This window comes from Chelonia mydas, chromosome 1, assembly GCF_015237465.2.
Source record: "Chelonia mydas isolate rCheMyd1 chromosome 1, rCheMyd1.pri.v2, whole genome shotgun sequence".
Lineage (NCBI taxonomy): Eukaryota > Metazoa > Chordata > Testudines > Cheloniidae > Chelonia > Chelonia mydas.
The window spans coordinates 113,703,288-113,729,427 of record NC_057849.1 but is presented as its reverse complement, the minus strand read 5'-3'; the positions used below and the strand labels follow the sequence as shown (position 1 = coordinate 113,729,427).

At 41.4% G+C, this 26,140-nt stretch overlaps 1 long non-coding RNA gene across 1 annotated transcript in view; it reads left to right on the top strand.

The window, feature by feature from the left end:
- The window catches only part of LOC122463902, a 165,525-nt gene that overhangs the window by 30,135 nt on the left and 109,250 nt on the right, over positions 1-26,140 (top strand). The window contains exon 3 of the long non-coding RNA XR_006287635.1: positions 23,803-23,911. This is a non-coding gene — a long non-coding RNA (uncharacterized LOC122463902). The remainder of the gene's footprint in view (positions 1-23,802; positions 23,912-26,140) is intronic.

The following is a 26,140-nucleotide window of genomic DNA, read 5'->3' as shown; positions in this document are numbered from 1 at the left end:
TTACATATCCAGAGTCATGGCAAGTAAACCAACCAATATACAAGGGGAACAGAGGGAATGAGAGAGTGTCATTATTTCATCTGTTCCATTTAGAAAAATCACAAGTCACAAAATGTGCAGCTGGGAAATGTGCTTGTCTCAAAGCTTCGTATCTGTGACATGTTAATTCATAAATAATTAAACTCACACTGTCTTTCCTGATGGCAGTACCTGAGTATTCCTTTTACGGTACATCTACTTGTAATAGACAAGGTTAGAGTGGACAAGAGTAGATTTCATAAATCAGATAAAATTGCTCAATAAATCCAACACATCTTTTATTGTTTGTAACAGAAAACAAACTCAGTTATATAAGCAACATTTTAAAAGCACTTTAGATGTGATTTAGAAGCTGGGTGGATGTAGTAATAAAAGGCAAGACTATGTTCTCTTTTGTTATTGAATCCATGTTTTAAAAGCTTTCTAGCAGTTGGGCCCAATGCTGCTCTGAGTTAAACCCCATGCACCCCCTTACATCTAGTCACTCAATACTTAAATCAAACAAGCTGATGTTTATACTGGAACACTCACATGAGAAAATCGCCTGTGCTATTGTTGTCTAAATGCAGCTGTTTGCAAAAATATAGGCTCTCTCCCCCACCCCCACCCCCCAAAAAATTGTTTTTAGTACTCTGACTGCAGAGTGAATAATACAGTATGAAAGAAACCTGAAGGCGCCGTTATGGTCCATTGTGTCAATCCAGCTGCTACACATGCATATTAAGTCCACATTTAAAAATGCTTGTGAAGCTTTTTTCTGTTTTGTTTTGCAGTCCATTTTTAAACCTTTGTACTTCTCTCTCTTCCATTTTCAAAATACCTAAGCCATTAGACTACAGCGTGAACTAGTCCTTGGACAAATTCCAATTTAAATTGAAGCCATGTTAGTTACACAAGAGAGAGAATTTGTCTTAAATCAGGTAAACTTTTTTAAAAAAAGTCTCCTAAACGTAAATATAGAAAACCAATATTTGCCTCAGTTGCTAAAAAAGCATTTCTCCTTGTCTGAGATCTGTTTGCCAGGACCCAGCCAGTACTGGATTTAAACTTCTGAAAGGAAGAGTTTAGAACGGATACCTGACTGACCCTTTTTGTAGCTATAATAGTTCCAATAGCACCACAAATTTCTCTTGATAAGAAGAATGCTCTGTTCAAATATCAGATTAATCTACCATAGACATATGGTTGTCATCCAAAATTATGTATTTCTAATAAGTCATTTGCTAGAATACTTTGAATTCAGGGAATCAATCTTGTGAGTGTAACATAAGTACAGCATCGCAAATGAGAGTGCCAACTTTAAACTGTTTAGTCTGGGAATTTATTACTGGCACTGGAATGGTTGTTGGCAGAAGATGGCAATGGAGGGAACTCATGTAGCTACTTCATTTCCAGTCTATTTCAGCAGATAGCATTAAGCAGTGGTTTGAAGACACTTAGAATTTCAGTAAGGTAAAACAAAAAAAATTCCTTTCATTGTATATTGGTGCTTCGGTTTGGCTAAATATTAATCTGATTTGCATTTGTAAACTAAGAATTTCTTATCTGTAATTGGATTATTAATACAAGTTGCTATCATACTAGATAGTGAAACTGGCTTAATGGTTATTTTTAGATGTGTTGATACACATTGTTTTGATGCATTTCAGCAGTTCCAAACATATATCATAGGTCATACCTTACATTCACATGGAGGTAGGGCAACATGCTTCATGCAAGAGATTGCTTTAGGCACTGTCACAACCATGAACACAAGATTCACAGTTTTTGGAAAACACATTGATCTGCTTTTTTGTTATATGTAAGAAGGGAACTGTGTTGTTAATAGTTTGTTTTTGAAGAGGTGGGAAATGGCCATTATTTTGCAGGGGCTGAGGCTGTGGGGTATATAAAGAGCAAAGCCAAAATCCTGCCCATACCCAGAGAGACTTAACAAAAGTTGGAGTGGGGCAGTGCGAGCCACACATTTAGCCCAAGAACCATCCTGAGTCTGGAATAGATCAGAGTGTTGCTTACTGCTCCTCTGAGTAAGAGCAGGGTTTTTCCCCCACCGCTCATACTTGCATATGCATAAGTGACTAGCCAACCGGACCACTGGAAATGTGGTACCGTCTCTAAAATTGTAAATAATTTAAAATACTCATTTAAGACCAAAAAGCACCTCTGTACATTTTATTTTTGAGACAAGTGCAGATAATGCAAAATATTAATAGCAAATAAACCTTCCATTGTACTGCACAGGGTCATAGGCTCATTTGCCAGTGAAGAGACCTCTAGTAGGTCATTTAGTTCATCTCTCTCCTCTTTCCCTCACATACTGTGTCAGGATTTATTTCATTAACCTTAAACCATTCCAGATAGATTGCCTTTAAATCTAGCTTTGAACATCTCCAGTGAAATTCCCTTGGCAGCTTGCTCCATGACCTAACTGTTCTTAGAGTTATGAAGTTTTTCCTAATATTTAACCTATATGATCTATGTTGCAGCTGAAGCCATTACTTCTTGTTGTGTCCCTATTGACTAATGAGAATAATTGGTCCCTGTCCTCTTTGTATCATCCCTTATGCAGCTTTGGAGAGTTATGATGTCTCCCTTTTGCCCTCTCTTCTCTAGACTGAACATGTCCAGTTCTCTTAATCATTCCTCATGGGCCTTATTTTCAATACCTTTTATCATTTCTGATGTTCTTCTTTTAAGTCTCTCTAATTTGTCTGTATCTTTTGAAAAATGTGATGGCCCAAACTGAACGCAGAACTCTGAATGAGGCCTAGGAAGTGTCAAATAGAGCAGAAAAACTGTCTCCCTTGTCTTACACGCCATACTCTAATTAACACAACCCAGTGTAGCACCTGTCTTTTTTGTGACAACATTGCATTTTTTACCCATTCAGTATATCATCCATTATCATCCCTGCATCCTTCTCTGTAATGCTTTTGTCTAGCCATTAATTCCCATTTTATATTTGTATATTCTTGATTCTTTAAGCATTCTTTCTTCAAGCTGCTCCATCAGCTGCATGGAGCATCCATCTTTACATGCTCACACATGTGTCATGTCTTTGCCCTTGTTTGTTTGTGGGTTTGTCTTATCTGTATAACTGGATTTCTGTGTTTGGCAGTACCAACCTTTAGCCACAGTGACGGGTCTGTCACATAAGCTGCACGCTAGATACCCCTTCATCGGGCAAAACTATTGTACATAGCTAGCAGTAGGGTGAATTCATAACTGAAATCTGAATCTAGATTTTTTTTTTAATATTTATGTTATAGGGATCTTAAAAAGTCTTCATATACATCCAAACAAATTCACCACTGGAGGAGCTTGTGCACATTTAGTCTAGTGATCCAAGCAAGGGGATGAGGAGTCAAGGCTCCTGGGTCCTAGTCTTAACTCTGCTGGTGAATTGCTCCAGCTCAGTCCTGCAAAGTGCTGACCGCTCTGGCCTGATCTACCAAAGTACTTCAGCATGCACTTAACTTTTAAGTATGTGCATACTCCCAATAAAATCAATGATGAGACAATTCATATTTTAAAAATTAAGCAAGTGAGCAAAGTACTTTGCACATTAGAGAATTGAATCCTTAGCCTCAAGTTCCTCAGTTTATCCACCTGTAAAACAGATTCCTCAACTGATGCAAAATGGTCCTTGGATGAGGGATGTACATTATTACTGTTTATTATTAATAGTGCATGAAAGCAAGTGCTCCATGGTTACTGGGCTAATAACGTTGTACACTTAACATGCATTGGAACAATGTGCCTGACTTAGTCTCTGACAGAGTTGGAAGATCAACACTGGCAGTATTGACAACACCAAATGTTCAAAAATCATACCAGGTCCCAAAAAATAATGAGACTGTCTTAAAATCATGATAGATAAATAAGATTAGATTTAATTTGACTCCTAGTCTCTGAGCTTTTAAGGTTAACTCACCTCCCACAGTCAAACTTTTTTCTGAAATGATGAGGGCAAGAATCTTTCTTTAAAAAGAAAAGGAAGGAAAAGAAAGCTGTGAATCTCACACAATCTTCTGAGTCTGGGAGCTCGGGTGTTAAGAACAATAATTATAATAACACCTTGCTTTTATCTCGTGCTTTTCATCCATAGATCTCAATGCACATTACAAAGGAGATCAATATTATTAACCCCATTTTACTGAATGAGAAACTGAGGCATGGGAAGCTGGAGTGACTTGTCCAAGGTCATCCAGCAGAACCCAGGTCTCCTGATTCCCCATCCAGTGCTCTATTCACTAGGTCACACGAAATATTGCAAGATTCATTATAAAATCTTGAGAGTTGGCAACACTATATCAGCATGCCATTCGAGCTTATATTAGCAAAAAAAGTGATGTAGGCATAATAGCTTATATCAGGTTCAGCAAACCAAATAAGCTATACCGGCAAAAGTACTTTTATGCCAGTATAACTGCACATATACTTGGGGCTTTTGCCAGTATAGAAATGTTGTTAAAAATAAAAGTCACACCGCTAACCATCATTGATGTAACAGCACAAGTTTCTAGTGTAGACCTGGCTTAGATTCCCACTAACAGAAAACTTGCAATGTGAGTAACTTTTCTCGTGTGAATAGTAATGGGACTATTAACATGCATGTGTGTAGGACTGTGCCCTTACTTATTAAAGACCAGTGTGGTAGAATCTCCTTCCTTAGACATTTTTAAGGTCAGGCTTGACAAAGCCCTGGCTGGGATGATTTAATTGGGGATTGGTCCTGCTTTGAGCAGGGGGTTGGACTAGATGACCTCCTGAGGTCCCTTCCAACCCTGATATTCTATGATTCTATGATTCTCAACCATAGTGGGAGTTAAATCCAAAACATTGAGTCACGATAAGGTCAATTAAAGGCCAAACAAAGCTGTATCTCCCAGGATAAATATCATACACAATATATTCTTTTGGAGCAGTTAGTACTTTGTGAGGATCATTTGAATACTCACATCTCCTTTTCTAAACACTTGCTTTGACATGCTCAAAGCTAGCTACTTATTTCAGGAAGTCTGACTTTCCAAGAATACAAAGAATCAGTCTTTCATCAATATATATGTACCAGTACATTCACTTTCCCTGAAGAAATTGTGTCTGTTGCCGTGTTCAACTAGCCTGAAAGGTAAGAAGAAGTTTAGCTATGAGCAGATGGTTAGGTTGACTGAGTGACTGACTGCAAGCTGAGGCTAGGAAATTACAAAATGTTAAACACACAGTGTAATTCCTTTGTATAGCTCTCCTCCAATTCTATGCCTCTTTCTTACCCCTCAAAGAAAAAAAAAGAAAGAAAAGGAGGAGAACAGGAGGTTAGAGAATTGTATTATAATCAGTTTTTAACAATACAGGAGCCAGGAGAGATTCTGATCCATACTGTGGCAAATGGTTCATCAGAAACAGGTCTGGACCAAGAAAATCTCCTGTTTTATGAGTGTACCAGAGAAAGCCATTCAGGATGTAAATGAACCTCTTCATCCTTCAATCATACCTCTGACTGATTTGAGGACCATATCTTGGGCTTTCATGGCATCAGGGCCATTATTTGCCATTGCTATCTTATTGTGGATGAAAAACATCATGAAGCCTTTGGATGATTCACAAAATTGCATTATTCTGTTGGACAAACTTATCTCTATTAGTAGCTAACAAAAATTATGATAGCCATTCTGTTAAGTAGTCTTCCACTAGAGCTGAATAGATACTGCAAAAATAATTCCACAAAAATTAGTTCACATTGTTTCAATATTCATGGAAAAATGTTAAACCAATATTAGAAAATATAATCATAGAAAGTGAATTTTCTATTCTTAAGCATGATAATTTACCCCCAAAAAACCTGATTCTAGGAGTTATATTTTTCCAGTCAGAGAAACACATCATAAGAAGTGTCCAGTTATGAATAACCAACACAGAAATATTGAGTATTAAATACTTGCAATGAACTGCTCACGAATGAGACACCTTCCAAGAATCATTAGCAAAAATCATTCAAGGAATAATTTTGGGTAATGAATAAATCTGAAAAAGTCATAATCTCCCATGTTGTATGCAGTGTTGTAACCGTGTCAGTTCCAGGATATTAGAGAGACAAAGTGGGTGAGGTAATATCTTTTACTGGACCAACGTCTGTTGGTGAGAGAGACAAGCTTTTGAGCTACACAGAGCTGTTCCTCAGGTCTGGGAAAGGTACTTAGAGTGTCACAGCTAAATACAGTATCAAAGAGATAGTTTAGCCTAAGTAGTTAGCACATATTCTAAGGCTTTTGGACTCTGCGAAATGGGAGGGTCCCCAGACTTGGGCTCCACACCGAGCCTGGAAGTCTACATAGCAGTGAAACAGCCCTGCAGTCCAAGACCCATGAGCCCAAGTCAGCTGGCATGGACCAGCCATGGGTTTTTCTCTGCTGTGTTAACATACCCATGGCTGCTTTGGGGGCATTTAGTGCACTGGATGAGGTACACCACATCTTGTGATAGGCATTTGTAGTACCCATGGATCTTGAAAGATGTGTTGTGGGGAGTGTTGATCATTGTAGTAGTGGAAATATGTCTGCAGGTTTTGCATCTGTTGTTCTGGCAGGGTCTTTTTGACATTTTGAGTTGGTGTGGCCTGGTCTGTGGGGAGCTTGCTTTTGATGATGAGCTTGGAGGTGCTGGGGGATTGTTTGGAGGCCAGAAGATGGCGTTCAGGAAAGATTTCTTTCAAGATGGGGTCTCCTTTGAGTATGGGTTGTAGTTAAGAACATAAGAACGGCCATACTGGGTCAGACCAAAGGTCCATCAAGCCAAGTATCCTGTCCTCTGAGAGTGGCCAATGGCAGGTGGCCCAAAGGGAATGAACAGACAGGTTATCATCAAGGGATCCATGCCCTGTCACCCAATCCCAGGTTCTCTCAAACAGAGGCTAGAGACACCATTCCTGCCCATCCTGGCTAATAGCCACTGATGGACCTATCTTTCATGAATCTGTCTAGCCCCCTTTTGAACCCCGTTATAGTAATGGCCTTCATAACACCCTCTGGCAAGGAGTTCCAGAGGTTGACAGTGTGTTGCATGAAAAAATACTTTCTTGTGTTTGTTTTAAACCTGCTACCTATTAATTTCATTTGGTGGCCCCTTGTTCTTGTATCATGAGAAGGAGTAAATAACACTTCTTTATTTACTTTACTGGATGGATATAAACTGTTCAGGAAGGACAAGCAGGGCAGAAAAGGTGGGGGAGTTGCATTGTATGTAAGAGAGCAGTATGATTGCTCAGAGCTCCGGTATGAAACTGCAGAAAAACCTGAGTGTCTCTGGATTAAGTTTAGAAGTGTGAGCAACAAGGGTGATGTCGTGGTGAGAGTCTGCTATAGACCACCGGACCAGGGGGATGAGTTGGACGAGGCTTTCTTCCGGCAACTAACGGAAGTTATTAGATCGCTGGCCCTGGTTCTCATGGGAGACTTGAATCACCCTGATATCTGCTGGGAGAGCAATACAGCGGTGCACAGACAATCCAGGAAGTTTTTGGAAAGTGTAGGGGATAATTTCCTGGTGCAAGTGCTGGAGGAACCAATTAGGGGCAGAGCTCTTCTTGACCGGCTGCTCACAAACCGGGAAGAATTAGTAGGGGAAGCAAAAGTGGATGGGAACCTGGGAGGCAGTGACCATGAGATGGTCGAGTTCAGGATCCTGACCCAGGGAAGAAAGGAGAGCAGCAGAATATGGACCCTGGTCTTCAGAAAAACAGACTTTGACTCCCTCAGGGAACTGATGGGCAGGATCCCCTGGGAGAATAACATGAGGGGGAAAGGAGTCCAGGAGAACTGGCTGTATTTTAAAGAATCCTTATTGAGGTTACAGGGACAAACCATCCCGATGTGTAGAAAGAATAGTAAATATGGCAGGCGACCAGCTTGGCTTAACAGTGAAATCCTTGTTGATCTTAAACACAAAAAAGAAGCTTACAAGAAATGGAAGATTGGACAAATGACCAGGGAAGAGTATAAAAATATTGCTCTGGCATGCAAGAGTGAAATCAGGAAGGCCAAATCACACCTGGAGGTGCAACTAGCAAGAGATGTTAAGAGTAACAAGAAGGGTTTCTTCAGGCATGTTGGCAACAAGAAGAAAGTCAAGGAAAGTGTGGGCCCCTTACTGAATGAGGGAGGCAACCTAGTGACAGAGGATGTGGAAAAAGCTAATGTACTCAATGCTTTTTTTGTCTCTGTCTTCACGAACAAGGTCAGCTCCCAGACTGCTGCGCTGGGCAGCACAGCATGGGGAGGAGGTGACCAGCCCTCTGTGAAGAAAGAAGTGGTTCGGGACTATTTAGAAAAGCTGGACAAGCACAAGTCCATGGGTCCGGATGCTCTGCATCCGAGAGTGCTAAAGGAGTTGGCGGATGTGATTACAGAGCCATTGGCCATTATCTTTGAAAACTCATGGCGAACGGAGGAGGTCCCAGACGACTGGGAAAAGGCTAATGTAGTGCCCATCTTTAAAAAAGGGAAGAAGGAGGATCCTGGGAACTACAGGCCAGTCATCCTCACCTCAGTCCCTGGAAAAACCATGGAGCAGGTCCTCAAGGAATCAATTCTGAAGCACTTAGAGGAGAGAAAGTGATCAGGAACAGTCAGCATGGATTCACCAAGGGTAGGTCATGCCTGACTAATCTAATTGCCTTCTATGACGAGATAACTGGTTCTGTGGATGAGGGGAAAGCAGTGGACGTGTTGTTCCTTGACTTTAGCAAAGCTTTTGACACGGTCTCCCACAGTATTCTTGCCAGTAAGTTAAAGAAATATGGCCTGGATGAATGGACTATAAGGTGGACAGGAAGCTGGCTAGATTGTCGGGCTCAACAGGTAGTGATCAATGGCTCCATGTCTAGTTGGCAGCCGGTATCAAGTGGAGTGCCCCAAGGGTCGGTCCTGGGGCCGGTTTTATTCAATATCTTCATAAATGATCTGGAGGATGGTGTGGATTGCATCCTCAGCAAGTTTGCAGATGACACTAAAGTGGGAGGAGAGGTAGATACACTGGAGGATAGGGATAGGATACAGAGGACCCTAGACAAATTAGAGGATTTCGCCAAAAGAAATCTGATGAGGTTCAACAAGGACAAGTGCAGAGTCCTGCACTTAGGACGGAAGAATCCCATGCACCGCTACAGACTAGGGACCGAATGGTTAGGCAGCAGTTCTGCAGAAAAGGACCTAGGGGTTACAGTGGAGAAGAAGCTGGATATGAGTCAACAGTGTGCCCTTGTTGCCAAGAAGGCCAATGGCATTTTGGGGTGTATAAGTAGGGGCATTGCCAGCAGATCGAGGGACGTGATCGTTCCCCTCTGTTCGACATTGGTGAGGCCTCATCTGGAGTACTGTGTCCAGTTTTGGACCCCACACTACAAGAAGGATGTGGAAAAATTGGAAAATGTCCACCGGAGAGCAACAAAAATGATTAGGGGACTGAAACACATGACTTATGAGGAGAGGCTGTGGGAACTGGGATTGTTTAGTCTGTGGAAGAGAAGAATGAGGGGGGATTTGATAGCTGCTTTCAACTACCTGAAAGGGGGTTCCAAAGAGGATGGATCTAGACTGTTCTCAGTGGTAGCAGATGACAGAACGAGGAGTAATGGTCTCAAGTTGCAGTGGGGGAGGTTTAAGTTGGATATTAGGAAAAACTTTTTCACTAGGAGGGTGGTGAAACTCTGGAATGCGTTACCTAGGGTGATGGTGGAATTTCCTTCCTTCGAAGTTTTTAAGGTCAGGCTTGACAAAGCCCTGGCTGGGATGATTTAGTTGGGGATTGGTCCTGCTTTGAGCAGGGGGTTGAACTAGATGACCTCCTGAGGTCCCTTCCAACCCTGATATTCTATGATTCTATGATACTTTTTCTATACCACTCATGATTTTATAGACCTCTATCATAGTTGTTTGATGATACCCTGTCTGGGTTCCAGTGTGGGGTAGTAGGTGACAACTAGGGGTATGAGATCAGAGAGGATTTTATTGCTGTATTGAAGCAGGTTCTCTTGGGACATTTGGGTAACCCCTTCCATGATGTGATCTACTTCTCTGGTGGAGTGTCCTTGTTTGCTGAAGGCCATAGGTGGGGTGTTACTCTTATGTTTGGGGAGGCTGGGTGTGAGCGCTAGAAGCTCCCTAGAAGTGGAGAGGCCATCAGGCCCAGACCGTGGCCCCACCCCCTCACTCTGCTCCAAGACCCTTCCCCTGTTCAGCCTCCTCCCTGCAATGCCCTGTTTGTGCTCCACCCCCATTCCTCCCCAAGGCCCTGCTCCCACTCTGACTCTTCCCCTGGGCCCCCACACCTGCCGCTTGCTCCTCTCCACCCCCTCCCCCGAGACCTGTCCACCCGCTGCTCACTCCTCTCTAGCCCCGAGGCTCCCCACCCACTGATTGCTCCTCTCCACTTTGTCCTCCCCCCACATTGCTTGCCCTTAAGGCAGGAAAAAATCGGGAGGGCATAGCCCTCCCACTTTTAAAAAAGTGATGGGGCCATGACCCCTTGGTCCCCTCTGTTCTGGCACCCCTTAGGTGAGTTGCTCCAGCATCAACACAGCAGGAGGAGCCCCACACCTGGGCCAGCCGGTGAGAGGCAGAACCACTCCTCCTCCTGGTGCCGTGCGTGCTGATGCTGGAGCAACTCACCTAAGGGGTGCCATCACTTTTTCCCTGCCTTAAGGGCATGTGACGGGGGAGGCACAGAGACAAGCGAGCGGCAGGCAGGGGACCTCAGGGGAAGAGGTGGAGCAGGGGTGGGAAGGGGCCGAGAGAGGCTGAGGCTTTGGGGAGAAGAGGCCAAGTGTGGGCGAGACCTCCGAGCAGAGCGTGAGTGGGGCCTCAGGCGTGGTGGTGGTGGGCCCATAGTCTAGATGCCAGCAGCCCCCCACTTCTCAGGAGCTTCCAGAGGCCCCACACACACACTTCTCGTGAGCTTCCGTTGACGGCGCTCGCAGCGCTGCAGTGAGCCGGCACACCTCTAGCATTTCTTACCCCATTTGGGGAGGCTTATCCTCCCCAAGCCTCTTATACCCACTACCCATGATTTTTAGTGTGTTAAGGTGTATATCTCAGACTTTCTCCTCAGAGCATATTCTGTGGTATCTCTGCATCTGGCTGTAGATAACAGATGTCTTCGTGTTTTTGGGGTGGTTGTTGGATCTGTAAAGGTAGGTGTGATAATCCGTGAGTTTCTTATATATAGCTGTCTGTAGGGTTCCATTGTTGAAGCTGATTGTGGTGTCCAGAAAGTTGATGCTAATGTGGGAGTGTTCCAGAGAGAGTTTAATGGATGGGTGGAAGTTGCTGAAGTTGTAGTGGTAAGCTATAAAGGAGTTTAAGTTATTTGCCCAGCATCGACCTTTCACTGAGTCGCAGATCCACATTCTATTTAAGTTTGGATGGAATGTCTCCTGTAAAGATCTTGTAAGACAATTGCTGATGTCAGTAATCCTGGGACAGGATCTTCTGTGACCATATCAACATACTCATATTTTTCAGAGCAATATCTCTTGTACTCCACTCAATGTGGCTTATATCATGTCAAAGTGACCTTTCTAAGCATTTTTTCCATGCGTTCCAAGAGAAACTATGGCCTCCCTTTCCTTCTAGTTACTTGAAAGTAGATCTAACCAAAATATTATAATATTTCATATTAAATATGTTGTATTTCTTTTGTTTTCAAGGAGGTTTTTTGGGAGAAGGGCTGAGGAGGAAGGGAGAAAATGTCAGGTTTTCTATTTTCAAAACTTCCATGAAATTAGAACCACTTTAATAGATTTTTAAATTGTTAACCAAAATATTGCAGATCATATATTTCATTTGGATGAATTCAACAAACTGAAAACACTCATGAAAAGTCTCCTCCTCTTGCAGGTTTTCCAGATGTCACGTGTATTTTTATGGAAAGGTGTTCCAAGTTTTCATATGCCTTCCTAAAAGAAATATCCAGTCATCCGCAATCTCACAATAGCCTCAAAAAATCCAAAGTTTTAAAAGAATTGAGGGGGGAAATTCCATGGATTTCTGTGGGGTTCTGGATGTTTCAAACTAGTTTATCCCAACTCTACATGAAAGATTGGTTTTAACTTCCTGATACAAAGTTATTTTGCTACCTTAGAAATATGTTAGCTAAGTCATGAAGATGAACTATGAAATAGTCAGAATTAAGCACTTTTATGGCACATAAAAGTTATTGCCTATGATGTATTCAAGAGAGTGAGGCTGGTAATATTTTTTTCAATAAATGAAAAAAATATTTCCCTGTGTATTTTATATAGATAGATAGATAGCTTGTTTATATAGATTTAGACTTCAATTTTTTTACTATTTTCTCTAAACACACTATTGTGGTTGTGTTCTCATGGACCTTTAAAGCTGTCTTTGGGAAGATGTACAGAAGAGATCTCAAACAGACTCAACAACATTTTCCATATGAAGTGAACTGTACATTTAATTCCCCTATGCTCCTCATATTTAATAATTGCATGCACATTATTCACCAAATGCAAGAGGACCATCCTCCATTATGCCTGCATAATCAAGGGTTAATTTTAATCATCATGGATTTGTCAATATTATTCAAGAAAAGCAAATAACTGAAAAACATCAATTTGCCCCTTTTCGCCATATATCTTTTGTCTCACTGCTAAAGTCACATTAGCAATGGGGTTATAACTTCTTGTTCCTCTGAATTCAACTCCTTGATGGTCATGTAATAGATGCTCTAGATTTTACTGCAAACATACCTACAGTAATGACCACAAAGATATTTATAGCTGCTACCAGGGTCCTAAACACATGAAAGTTTCAAGTCCCAGCAGGCTAGCTTTGAAAGCACTGAAAGAAAGAACAGCAAAGTTGGAAGTTCTCTGCTGAAATGAAAACCTAGAAGGTCATTTACCACCCAAGATTTTCCATAAAACCTTCCACTCATCGCAGGAGAATTCACATTTAGGTTTAAATGCATCTGACGAAGTGGGTATTCACCCACAAAAGCTTATGCTCCAATATGTCTGTTAGTCTAGAAGGTGCCACAGGACTCTTTGCCGCATTTAGTTTTAAATGTTTCAATAACCATAACACAAAGGATTTATTATGTTTGTTTATTTCTGAATGAACCTGGGTACTGCCATTCTATCTCCATCAAAAGTGGTGGGTTTTCTCTCTCTTTTTTTTTTTTTTAAATTCAGATTGGGTATAAAAAAATACCATTACTTCATGAAGGGAAACTGTATTCAAATATTGTTAATTAAATGGGTGAATGAATGTCAGAGTTAATGTATAGATACATAAAAAGAATCATATTTTGCAGCTATCACAAGGCTCCTTAAAGAGCACACTTTTTCTGTATTAAATCTATGGTAGTTGAAAGCTATCTAATCAAAAACACCTTGTAAGCTTGGCAGACATATAGTGCCGAATGTTTAAAATAAAATGTCTGAATGGAAAGTTCAATTTTGTTTTGTTGATTTTTTTCCTCCCGGGTCATTGTGGTAAGGGAAATATTTTTATCTGGGCCTCAGGAAATGGTGGTCTGGCTAATGATCACAGCAGTGCTGAGGGTTCTGTGAACAATATTTGCACATTGGCAGCTGGTGCCATCACTGACCTCTGCCTCACAACTCCCTTTACAAGGTCTGCTCAGCAATGATAGCTGTGGTCCCTACAGAAGTATCCAGTGAGGTCCAGTGTGGAGGACAGGAACCCAAAATAGGACTTCAGTTTAGAGCAGGGTGAGTCGCAATGTGTGGATAAAATTTTGATGTGGATAGCCATGCACCTTGTTGCTGTGATATTTTAACACAAATTCAGCAAGAGGCCATTATGCACCTCACCTTTTTATATAAACAGGCATATGTGCTAAGGAATGTGGAGACCTTGAATAGCGATGGATCTTGAATCCGGATCTCTGTGCTTTGCAGGTGAGTGCTCTGTCAAATAAGACACTCAAGCTCCAGCTGTCAGAGACTGGAACATGGGTGGTTGAGCCTAGTGGTTGCAGCTGGTGTGGGTAGCCAGGAGTCAAAGCTGAAGGTCCGAACCAGGAAGCCAGGCAAGACAGGACCAGGTTTATCTCAGCAGTGGGTGAACGCTTTGAGCAGCCACTGAACTGCCGCTGCTGCTGGGTTTTTGAGCCACTCTTCTGGCTTTTCCACCCAATCAGATGGTGTAGCCAACCAGGCAGCATACTACAGGTCAGCTGTGTTGTTAGATTGTCCAGAGACTGGCTCTGCTGCAGGCCCTGATTCCTGACAGCAGCCCAGAAATGAACTCCAGCGTTTCTCTGTTTGTGGGAATACAAATTTAAGCTGGCAACTGCTATCCAATAATTTTTAAAGTAGACCACTAAAGTGGATTATTCACATAAAATGCCATTATATAACATATTACAAATATAACATATGTTCTATTAACTAGAAAATGAGGTTTGACTACCTCAAATTCTGGATTAGTTTTGGATTTTTCTGCTCCAAACTATATGCATTGATTCCTGTCCCATAATGTCACAGAAGTCAGCATGAATTCGATACCTGGGAAGCTACTGGAGTAATGTATAAAACATTCATTTTGCAAATACCTGCAGGATGAAGCGGTGATCACTAGCAGCCAGCCTGGATTTACCAAGAACAAATCATGTCAAACCAGCTCGATTTCCTTCTTTGACAGGGTAACTGTTTTGGTGGCTAGGGGGAATGTGGTAGACCTAGTGTACCTGGACTTCAGCAAGGCTTTTGACACAGTCCCACATGACATTCTAATAAGTAAGCTGGAGAAATGCAGGCTTGGCAGAACTACCATTAGGTGGATACATAATTGGTTAAACAACGGCAAACAAACAGTAACTATTCATGGAAGGATGTCAGATTGGAGGGAGGTCTCAAGTGGGGTTTCACAAGGATCTGTTCTGGGTCCGGTGTTGTTTAACATCTTTATTAATGATCTGGATCTAGGAATAAAGAGTATATTGATCAAATTTGCAGATGACACAAAGCTGGGGGTGGGGGAGGCGTTGCTAACACTTTGGAGGATAGAGCTAAAATTCAGAGGGATCTTGATAAATTGGAGAACTGAGCTATAGATGACAAAATGAAATTCAACAAAGACCAATGTAAGGTGCTACACTTAGGGAAGAAAAACCAAATTCATAAATAAAGCATGGGGGGATAACTGGCTTGGCAACAGCACTGCAGAGAAGGATCTGGGATTTGTGGTGCATCACAACCTCAACATGAGTCAACAATGTGATGTTGTTGCAAAAAAAACAAATGCAATTTTAGGCTGCGTTAACAGAGGCATCATATGCAAGTCACAGAAGATGATAGTACCACTCTACTTGGCACTGGTTAGGCCTCAGCTGTGTCCAATTTTGGTCACCAATATATAGAAAGGATGTGGAGAAACTGGAAAGGATCCAGAGGCGAGCAACAAAGATGATCAAAGGTATGGAATGCAAGCCATATGAGTAAAGGCTGAAGGAACTGGGTATGTTTAGTTTGGAAAAGATGAGATTGAGGGGGGACACAATAGCGGTCTTCAAATACTTGAAAGGCTGCCATAAAAAAGATGGAGAAAAGTTGTTCTCTTTTTCCACAGAGGGCAGGACAAAAGGCAATGGGTTCAAACTACAGCATAGCAGATTTAGATTAAATCTCAGGAAAAACTTCCTAACTGTAAGAACAGTAGGATAATGATCACAGACTGTCTAGGGAAGTTGTGGAAGCTCCTTCACTGGGGGGTTTCAAAGGGAAGCTGGATAGCCATCTATCTTGGATGGCTTAAACACAATAAATCCTGCATTTTGGCAGGGGTTAGACTAGATGATCCTTGTGATCCCTTCTAACTCTAGGATTCTGAGTACTGAAAATGGAACTTTCACTGTAGCACTCTAGTATATGTAGAGCTAGTGAGACTGGAATGGCTGGAGGAAGATTGGGAGTTAGAGGATAGAGTTTGGTGAGTAGGAGTTAGAGGGTGAAGATTGGGAGTTGGACTGGTAGGGTCTGGGGAGACTGAGAATTGGAGGGAAGATTGGGACTGGCTGAACAAAGAGGCTGGGAGCTGGGACTAGGATTCAGCATGGGAAACAGGGCTGGGGGGCACTGGGAGCCAGTTGTCTGGGAGGGAAACACTGACATTAGCTGAGGAGCTGGGAGTGGGGGAAGAGATTGGAATTGGCTGGACAAGGAGCCTAGATCTGGGAATCAGTGGGAGACGGAAGGGGGAGAGGACAGACAGATCTGACAAGTAGCTGAAGTGGGGGAAGAACTGGGACCGGCTGGTCAAAAAGAGTGGGACAAGGAGCCAGAGTGGGTGTGGGGAGAGGCTGAGATTGGATGAAGAGCCAAAGGGATTGACTCTGGGGCTGGGTGCCAGTGGGGTGGGAGTTGGGTGTGGGGGAAGGAAGCGACAGATCAGATAAGGAGCTGGGAGGAGGGAACTGGGACTGACTGGGTGAAGAGATTGGATGTGGGGAAGGGGAGAAACTGTGAGTTGAGGGAGAGAATGGGACTCCGACAGCAAACCTGAAGGGGAAGACTAGGACTGGCGGAGTAAGGAGATCGGGACTCTGATGAAAGCCTAAGGAGTGCAGAGTGGGACTGTGTAGACAAGTAGAATGAGACTGGGATGAGGAGTCAGGATGGGGAAAAGACAGGACTGGGACAAAAATAATGAGGAGTCCTTGTGGCACCTTAGAGGCTAAGAAATGTATTTGGGACTTTTTACATGAAGTTGACAGATTTCCACTTCTTAGTCTCTAAGGTGCCACAAGGACTCCTCATTATTTTTGCTGATACAGACAAACACGGCTACCACTCTGAGGACTGGGACAGGAACTGGATGGAGTGCACAGGGGGAAATGGGCAGAAGAGTCCATATTCAGATGGTATGATGGGATAACATGGCTTTGGTAATTAAATATTCATGGTAAATAGGCCAAATGGCCTGTGATGGGTTTTAGATGGGGTAAGATCCAAGTTACCCGGGAAAGAATTTTCTGTAGTATCTGGCTGATGAATCTTGCCCATATGCTCAGGGTTTAGCTGATCGCCATATTTGGGGTCGGGAAGGAATTTTCCTCCTGGGCAGATTGGAAGGCCCTGGAGGTTTTTCGCCTTCCTCTGTAGCATGGGGCACGGATCACTTGCTGGAGGATTCTCTGCTCCTTGAGGTCTTTAAACTACAATTTGAGGACTTCAATAGCACAGATATAGGTGTGAGGTTTTTTTGTGGGAGTGGTGGGTGAAATTCTGTGGCCTGCGTTGTGCAGGAGGTCAGACTAGATGATCATAATGGTCCCTTCTGACCTAAATATCTATGAATCTATGAATCTATTCACTACAGAACATGCCCTTCAGAGCCTGGAATGGTATCCAAGATTGCTAAGTCTCACCACCCCTCTGCTGTCAATAAGTATCTATGAAATCCACTAGCAAAGTGTGTCACATCCTCCTCTAGTGCTGGTCCATATAGCAGAAGCTATGTTTGAATTTACTGATGAACAATACAACAACATAAACTCCACTCCAGACTTAGCAGCTTCTAGAGGCCCTAGCTCTGTGTTGTTCAGCTCACTTCCTTGGTCCTCTCTGCCTCACCTTGCAACATTTGTCCAGGTTCATGTTTAGCTTGTTTAATGCAATGCCTTTCGTGCTCTCCAGTACTCCTTTGAAAACAAAGAAATACATGTGTCTCCAACTTTGTGGGTGTTTGTTTCACCTTTCAAAGTTTGTGAATTACTAACAAGTCAGATCTTTCAAGTCATGATCAGTGCCTCAGAAATGGGGAGTCAGTTACCTTTCTCCAGAAACAGTGATAATCTAGCTTTTGTCCACTGAGTTTAACCTGTACATTTATAGTTCCCATCATGGTTGCTGATTCCACTGAAAATGTCTACAGTACAACTTTGGCAGACTATAGAAGATGGATGTGTTAGCTAGGTTGGGTTGAAAATTCTCTGTGGAAACTTTTTCAATGGAAAACTTGAGGGGGTTTACAAAACCTTTTTTTTTTTTTTAAAGAAAAGTGTCCACTTTCTGTGGAAATTTTTGATTCTTTGTTTTTTCATCAAACAATTTACTCTTTTCAGTCCCAAATAAAATTATTTTTATTTGGAAATGCTTCGGCAGAGCCTCATGGGAGTTGTGATTTGGGTGCCTTATGTTCCCATTCTCCTTTATAGGTTGGGCTCCCCAATAGGACTTTATCTCCCATGATGCACCAGGCCATGGGACTCCCATGATGCACCATATGGCTGGAAGGAAGACCATGGTACATCATGGAAGATATAGTCCGGCCAGAGTCTCTGGCCTATAGAGGAGAATGGAGGCATGAAGCACCCAAACTAATTCTTTTATGATGCACCACATTGGCATTTCCAAATAGAAATGTTTTAATTTTCACTGAAATATTTCGATTTCTGATTTTTTGCCACAATGTAAAAATTTTCCACAGAAAACAGTTTTCTGACAAGCTCTAGTGTTAGCTATAATACACTGTATCTGATAGAAATGATGCTGTACCTCCTGTATCTATTTCCATCAGTAATGGTTGTCCTTTCAATAATGGAATCACAGAGGATCTGTGCAAAAATCACTCATAGTGAGGATATGCAAGAATACACAGAATCCAAGAATCAGTAGAACTAATACTGAGAATATAGGCTCATAGGACTGGAAGGGACCTCGAGAGGTAATTTAGTCCAGTCCCCTGCACTCATGGCAGGACTAGGTATTATCTAGACCATCTCCGATAGTTGTTTGTCTAACCTGCTCTTAAAAATCTCCAATGACGGAGATTCCACAACCTCCCTTGGCAATTTATTCCAGTGCTTCACCACCCTGACAGTTCGGAAGCTTTTCCTAATGTCCAACCTAGACCTCCCTTGCTGCAATTTAAGCCCATTGCTTCTTGTCCTATCCTCAGAGGTTTAGAAAAACAATTTTTCTCCCTCCTCCTTGTAGCAACCTTTTATGTACTTGAAAACTGTTATCATGTCCCCTCTCACTCTTCTCTTTTATAGACTGAACAAACCCAATTTTTTCAATCTTCCCTCATAGGTCATGTTTTCTAGACCTTCAGTCATTTTTTTGTTGCTCTTCTCTGGACTTTCTCCAATTTGTCCACATCCTTCCTGAAATGTGGCAACCAGAACTGGACACAATACTACAGTTGAGGACAAATCAGTGCGGAGTAGACTGGAAGAATTACTTCACGTGTCTTGCTTACAACATTCCTGTTAATACATCCCAGAATGTTGTTCATTTTTTTTGTAACAGTGTTACACTGTTGACTCATCTTTAGCTTCTGGTCCACTATGACCCCCAGATCCCTTTGCACGGAACTCCTTCTAAGGCAGTCATTTCCCATTTTGTATGTGTGCAACTGATTGTTCCTGCCTAAGTGGAGTACTTTGCATTTGTCCTTATTTACATCAGACCATTTCTCCAGTTTGTCCAGATCATTTTGAATTATAATCCTATGTTCCAAAGCACTTGCAACCCCTCTCAGCTTGGTATTGTCCGAAAACTTTATAAGTGTACTCTCTATACCAGGTGGGCAACCTGCAGCCCATCAGGGTAATCTGATTGTGGGCCATGAGACATTTTGCTGACATTGACCATCCACAGCCCCCTGCAGCTACCAGTGGCTGCGGTTCGCCGTTCCCAGCCAATGGGAACTGCGGGAATCGGCGGGCCGCAGGGACGTGCTGGCCACCACTTCCCGCATCAAAAGCTTTACTTAAGTCACGGTATACCATGTCTACCACTTCCCCTCTATTCACAAGGTCATGTCGTCTTCTGAGTTATTCTGTCTGTCCATCTTGATCCTGTTACTGGGTATTTTATCCCTTTTTTTAATGCCGTGCTTCATTAGTTTTCCCAGTCCCAGTCTTTCCTGCAGCCACTTTTTTTTCCTACCTGCAGGTATGCTCAATGTGCCCCTTCCTTTCTTTTTTCTTTTACCACAATATCAGCATACCAGCTTTTTACACCAATACCTCTCTTCTGAATGACCCAGCTAGCCACAAAGGTAAGATTCCTGGGTACATGATACTTACTTGAAAATTCTGCTGCTAGCTTGTGGACTTTTGAAAAGACATTCAGCTCTCAACTGCAAAGTTTGTAACCAAATTTGATTTCCATTGTCATCTGGTATATGAAAGGAGACTCAGACAAAAGGTTCATCTGTATTTCTCATCGCATTTACAACAGACCTGCATGTCAACAAGAGTGTCATTTAACATAGCATCAAATTTACAATGTTCAGTGAGCCTTTTAAAGACTGCCACAAATTATGAAACCATTTTCTTGTCTTCTTGGGTTTTTCTTATGAAACTGGAAATTCTCAGCAACCACTAAGACTAGGGAGCAAAATGTGTCTGAACACAGCAAGTATAAAAGAGCAAATGTAGACATAATGAGAATAGGAATGAATTCCCAGGTTAACCTTTTCATGGTTTCCCCTGCCCCAATCCTTAAGGTCATTTCCCAGGATACTGGTTCGGCAGTTTTATGTCCCTGGAGATTTAGTGAAGCAGTGGGTCTGGTTCCATGAGTGGTGGTGGTTGTTGTTTTTCTTAAGAGAACCAATTTAAACTGGTTACCTTAGAGGAGTCTTGAAGGAAGACAAGTAGCAGTATACCTCCTGCCTCCTCCCAAGTGAATCTCACTAGGTTCTGGGGTGGGAGAGGAGAATCATCTGGCAGAGGAGGATGTAAATTGCTCTTCCTTGTGCCAGTAATATGACTGGCCTTAAATCTCAGGGGGCAGATTATCCCACATGTGCCTGCTGCGGGGTTTCTTGCACCTTCCTCTGAAGCATTTGGCACTGGCCACTGTCAGAGACTGAACTAAATCCAGTATATCAATTCCTATATTCTTGTCCTTTTTTTAAAAAATAGATTGTTCTCAGATTTGTGTTTTGGGATTATTTTGGTTTTTGTTTTGGTTTTCCCCCTTCAAAAAGGAGACATTGACCTCTTTGCACATTGTCAGTATCAGTAGTGGGCCATCTGAGGCCTGATCTATACTAATTCGGTAGTGGTACGACTATGGAAGATGCGGGTATGAGTATTTTTCCCTGACATATTTATACTGGTACAATACGTTGTGTGAACATAGTCATACTAGTATAAAATAGCCTTATACCATACTGGAATAAGCTGTACCAGTATATGCACCTTTTTACCGGTATAACCGTGTCCATGTGAGGGGGTTGTACCTCTTTAACTACATTGCTGTCATTAAATAGTGGTATAATTAAAGCAATACAACTTTTATGTGTAGACAAGACCTGTGAGAAACTTCAACTGACTGAAGTGTTCTGCTCTCTAAATCGTCAGCTGGTAAGCTTTTCAGATGTCTGAACATGTGTGCGCATTTCAGACACCTTTACAACATACTCTGACAGGGTATATAAACCCCACACTAGAACTGATTGAGTGGTTGAGGAGCAACTCTGGGCCCAGGCAACCCTGCCCAGCTGCACCTGAAGAGCCTGCGCCAGCTGGAGGTGGGACTTAAATTGGAGCCAGGCAGCTCAAAGTGGGCTGACAAGGCAGGGAGAAGGTCCTGCCCTGAGAGCTCCTGATGAATGGCACTTACTGCAGATACCTTCTCCTGGACAGGAAGAGCCCTTCAGAGGGGCTGAAGGTTCAATTGGTACCTTTGCGCTGACTAATTTGCCACAGATTGCAAGACTCTGACAAGAGAATGGGTGGTAGCAAATGGCCCAGGGAGGCAGCCTTAAGACATTCCTGGGTGCTGGAGTTTTATAACACTTACAAGGCCCTGGGCTAGAGGCCGGTAGAGTGGGAGGGCTGAGGCTCCCCTACCAAGCCCCACCTCATTAAGAAGGGCATGAATACCCTCACCTTCTAGACTCCCACCCTGGAGAGAAGGAAGGAAAGGATAAATAAATTTTGAAGTCTCGTCTGGGATCGGGCACTTGTGGGGGTCAATGGCTGAACCCCATATCTTCCCAGGAACCCCATCACGTTGGAGAGAGATAGGACTGTGTGTTAACCTGACCAAAGAGTGGAGTCAATCCCAAAGGAAGACAGACTGACACCAGGCATGGCAGTAGTCCAGGGGGAAGAGCAGAGATGCAGCGACCAGAGGCCTAATGCCTAACCATTAGCAGACACTGTCCATCATACATACCTTTTGCACGTATATTGACGGCATACACGGAAAGAGAAGTATGGGCTGGAATAGTTAGTCTGTCTTAATTAATTCTGGATGTATAGCTTACGTTGTACAAACATATTCTGCCATCAGTTTTACTGTATTGTTGGTCTAATTCAATAGCTAGAGTATGTCAAAGTATCCTTGGAACAGTCAGTGAAAGTGTACTTTTTTTACCTATTTGCTTCAAAATCAGGTTTCATCCTATTCCGTGATATCTCCAATCCAATCAAAATTCATTGAATTGTAGATATCAATAACTCAGTAAAGTACAAATGCAATCTCAAAATACACACACCATTTTTAACATAAGATTTGTAACATACTTATTACAATAGGTGATTGTATTAACTAAAAGAAATGCTATATATAATAAAAAATAGTATATGCATTAGGAGAACCAAACCTCAACTTTTCCCTGTTTTAATCAGGGTAATATAATAGCTATAAATGTATGTAGTTTTTAACCAAATAAAACAATAACTATATCAGGTTATTACGTACCAAGTTTCTCCTTAAAAAGCCCGCACTCTGCCGTCCAGTACTACTTAAGGGGGTAAATGAGAAGCACTTATTTCTTCACATTAGTCAATGTGTCAGAAGCTTTTTATCTTAAGGATGTTAAATCGTAAGAACAGTGTATTTCAACTTCAGAATTGTCATACATCAAAGATTTTGGAGGACTTCTTTTTTAAATTGGCAGTTGTCATTTAATATATAGTATGATCCAAAGCATATTATTTCTGAATGTTACCAGGGAGATTTCATTGGCTTGTGTGACATTTCCAGGCTTTGATATAATTGGCTAACAGCTTTCTTAACCTAATATCTTTTAATAAATAGTGTATCTTGTGGCTTGGGGTATCTCATCTTCTGTTTTCACTTTTCTTTGTTGTCCAAAAATGTTACAATAATAATAAAAAGTGACATTATTTTAAAAGATAAGAAGTACCAAAATTATTTTCTCTGTGACCTTTACAGGTACCAGAACAAGCAGCTTCTGTTAGCAAAATAGTTCAAGCTTTTTATTACAAAGGATTTTTGGCATTATTCCATACAGAATTTTATATATATATCTATATATATCTTGACTTGTCAGGATAAGTTATTAAGCCCTCTCTCTTTTATGCTGGGCAAACATTTTACCAAAAATAAAATTCTGATATATTTTAAGATGGAGGAGGAAGTTGACTGTGAGAGACAGGAATATTTTATTTATTACTCTCAGTGAATGAACTAATGTAGTTTTATGTCTTTGACTGCACTGTATTGAAGCAAATAAGGTAGGTTTACCTAAGAATTCAGGAGATTTTTGGTGACCTTCGTCTACCGACTATACATTTACACAGTCAAAGTTTCATACTTTAAACAGTCTGTTGTGTTATTAGAAGATCAGTTTGCCTTTATCTGAAAAAAGATTACAGGTAAAATATATTAGTAAAGCTAAACATATATTTTAATTTTTTTAAAATAATTATGTATAGCCCTCAGTTGTCTGATTTTCCAGGTAAAGGCTTAAAACTCAGTTTTTAGTCACATTCTATATCTTTGATTTTCAGTTTTACAGGTAACCACAGAACTCAGAGGCAGATGTGCTTGTGAATTCAAAGACCTATCTAGTGCAGATCCTTTAACTGCTGTTGTCATTGCTCTGGTTCTTCAGCCCAAGTAAGGATGATCTACCTCTTGCTTTCTGCTCACGTGACAAAAATATGACATTGTTGTCACTGATTCTTAAGAAAACTGTTTGAGTCAAATTACAATAGAGACAAAAGTTAGAACAAAGCCCTCTTTCTTGTTGAAACAGTTTGCTGTTTTACTGTCTTTTGCTCAGTTGGTGGTACTATAGATAGCCAAGAAAAGAGGATGAAATATATTATGGGTGCATAAAAGAAAAATACATTAAAAAGTAAGATGGTTTTAGGAAAATAATGAGAAACATTTCATTATGTACTGCATTAACACTGAAATACATAATTCTTCTTAAAATTCCTTATGTAAAATGAACTGTGTTGCATGCCACAGCATTAAACAGCATGTGAATTAAATATCTTCCTGCTTCAAAGATACATGGCTTCAAACCTGAAAATTATACTATATGCAAATGATCATAAAGAACGGACTTTACTGACCATTTCTTTGTGTTTGGGGGATATATTTCTGTATGGCATAATATTTCCACTTGCATTGGTTTCCTGGCATGAAAATGTTTATTGCGCTCATTAGCTAAGAGGATGTCGGCACTGGTCCAATGAACACAGATCTGCCTTCTGATTTCAGCCATTAAATTGCAATGGGATTCACAGGCTTAACATTGTGGGTGTGAGAATAATAAAATGGAACTCCATCTTTAGCCCAGTTACCATGGATGCAGTTAAAGGTCATAGTGGCAGCTGCTAACTAGTTGCCTTTTTAGCTGTATTTCCCCTCCTGCTATGTGTTTTCATGTACCTTAGTTTCTGTAGATTTGCCACAGCGTAATTCCACTTACTTACTTGGCACATGGGTGCCTTCTTCAAGACAGTGGGTTTCTTCCTATGAATATGGTTCCTGTGGGCATCCCTTTATTTAATTATTTGCGTTTTTACAGGAAATGAATGTAAGATCTTTAGACAAAATACAAATGCAGTTCCCTCAGCATTCTGAATTCCTTTCATGTTCTGCACACTGCTCCACAGTCCCAACAAAAAAAATGTGTTTAGTAAATTCCCATCTCCGTTTAAACGCGTAATGGGTTCAGTCACTGATGCATCGCAATGTGGAACATCAACTACTACTTCTTCATTCGGCCCAAAGTCCTAGGAGTTAATTCCCTGTACTGCATGAAGTGTCAAAGTAATTACCACTGATCAACCCTATTTTTCAGCATCCTGCCCAGCTTTGAGAGGCATCCTGTTTATTGATGCACCGCCACATCATCACAGTCCTTTCATTCAGGCGAGCTGCTTAATCGAAAGGGTTTGGACAATGTAGGATTTTCAAAGAGAAGAAGTAGAAGAAAAATTAAAAGTAGCCAAGCAAAATAATGTGAATGGTAAAGAAACCTGAAAGCTCTACAAAATATTTCCTTATGTCAACACTTCATTTCAATAGATTTTTAAACTCCTATTCATTTTCAAAAGAAGGTACTGTGAGCCTTTTCTTTGGTGACTCAACTACATGATCACAGTTTTTTAAACCATTTTAGGAGTGAATAGCTGGAAAACCCACTTGAGGGAAGTGTATTGTTTTTTGTTCTGTTTATACACTGGCTGTAACTGAATCAACCTTTATGGGCCAGAATACAAAGCAACTTTTTTTAAAAATGTTTTGCTCCTCTGCTTTAAACATACATTTATGTAACTCATCATTTCATAAAAATAAATTAAGTATTATATGAGCCAAATGTTTCAGTTCCACATAAGAGTAGTTTCTGGGACGCTTTGGCAGGGTGCCACTTTATTCATTTTTATTTGAAACACAATCTGAAGCCTTTAATTTTAATATAGTTTGTGATTATAATGGTTATAAAGCGTACACTGTACTAATTCATCCTCATCCTCTCCTTCACTTCTGTGATGTTAGAGGGTGGCTCAAAGATGCATTGAATTCATATTAATTTAAAGAGCATCTAGCTTTGTGTGTGTGTGTGAGTGAGAGAGAGAGAGAGAGAGATTTGGAGCAGCAGTCTTAGTCAGGATTTGGTGCTCATCTTTGTACTATTCTTAGAGCCCTATGGCATCCAGGCCATATAATTGTAAAGTACAAAGGTAATTTTTTAGTTTAACCTGTAGTGCTTGGTGAGATGCGATAGACTGCCACTCTGGAAAGGGAAACAAACAGGTAATGATGACAAATACAAATGTGAACGAATAAGGTCTGTTCGTTTGCTGAGATTTTTGAATGACATCACAGTCT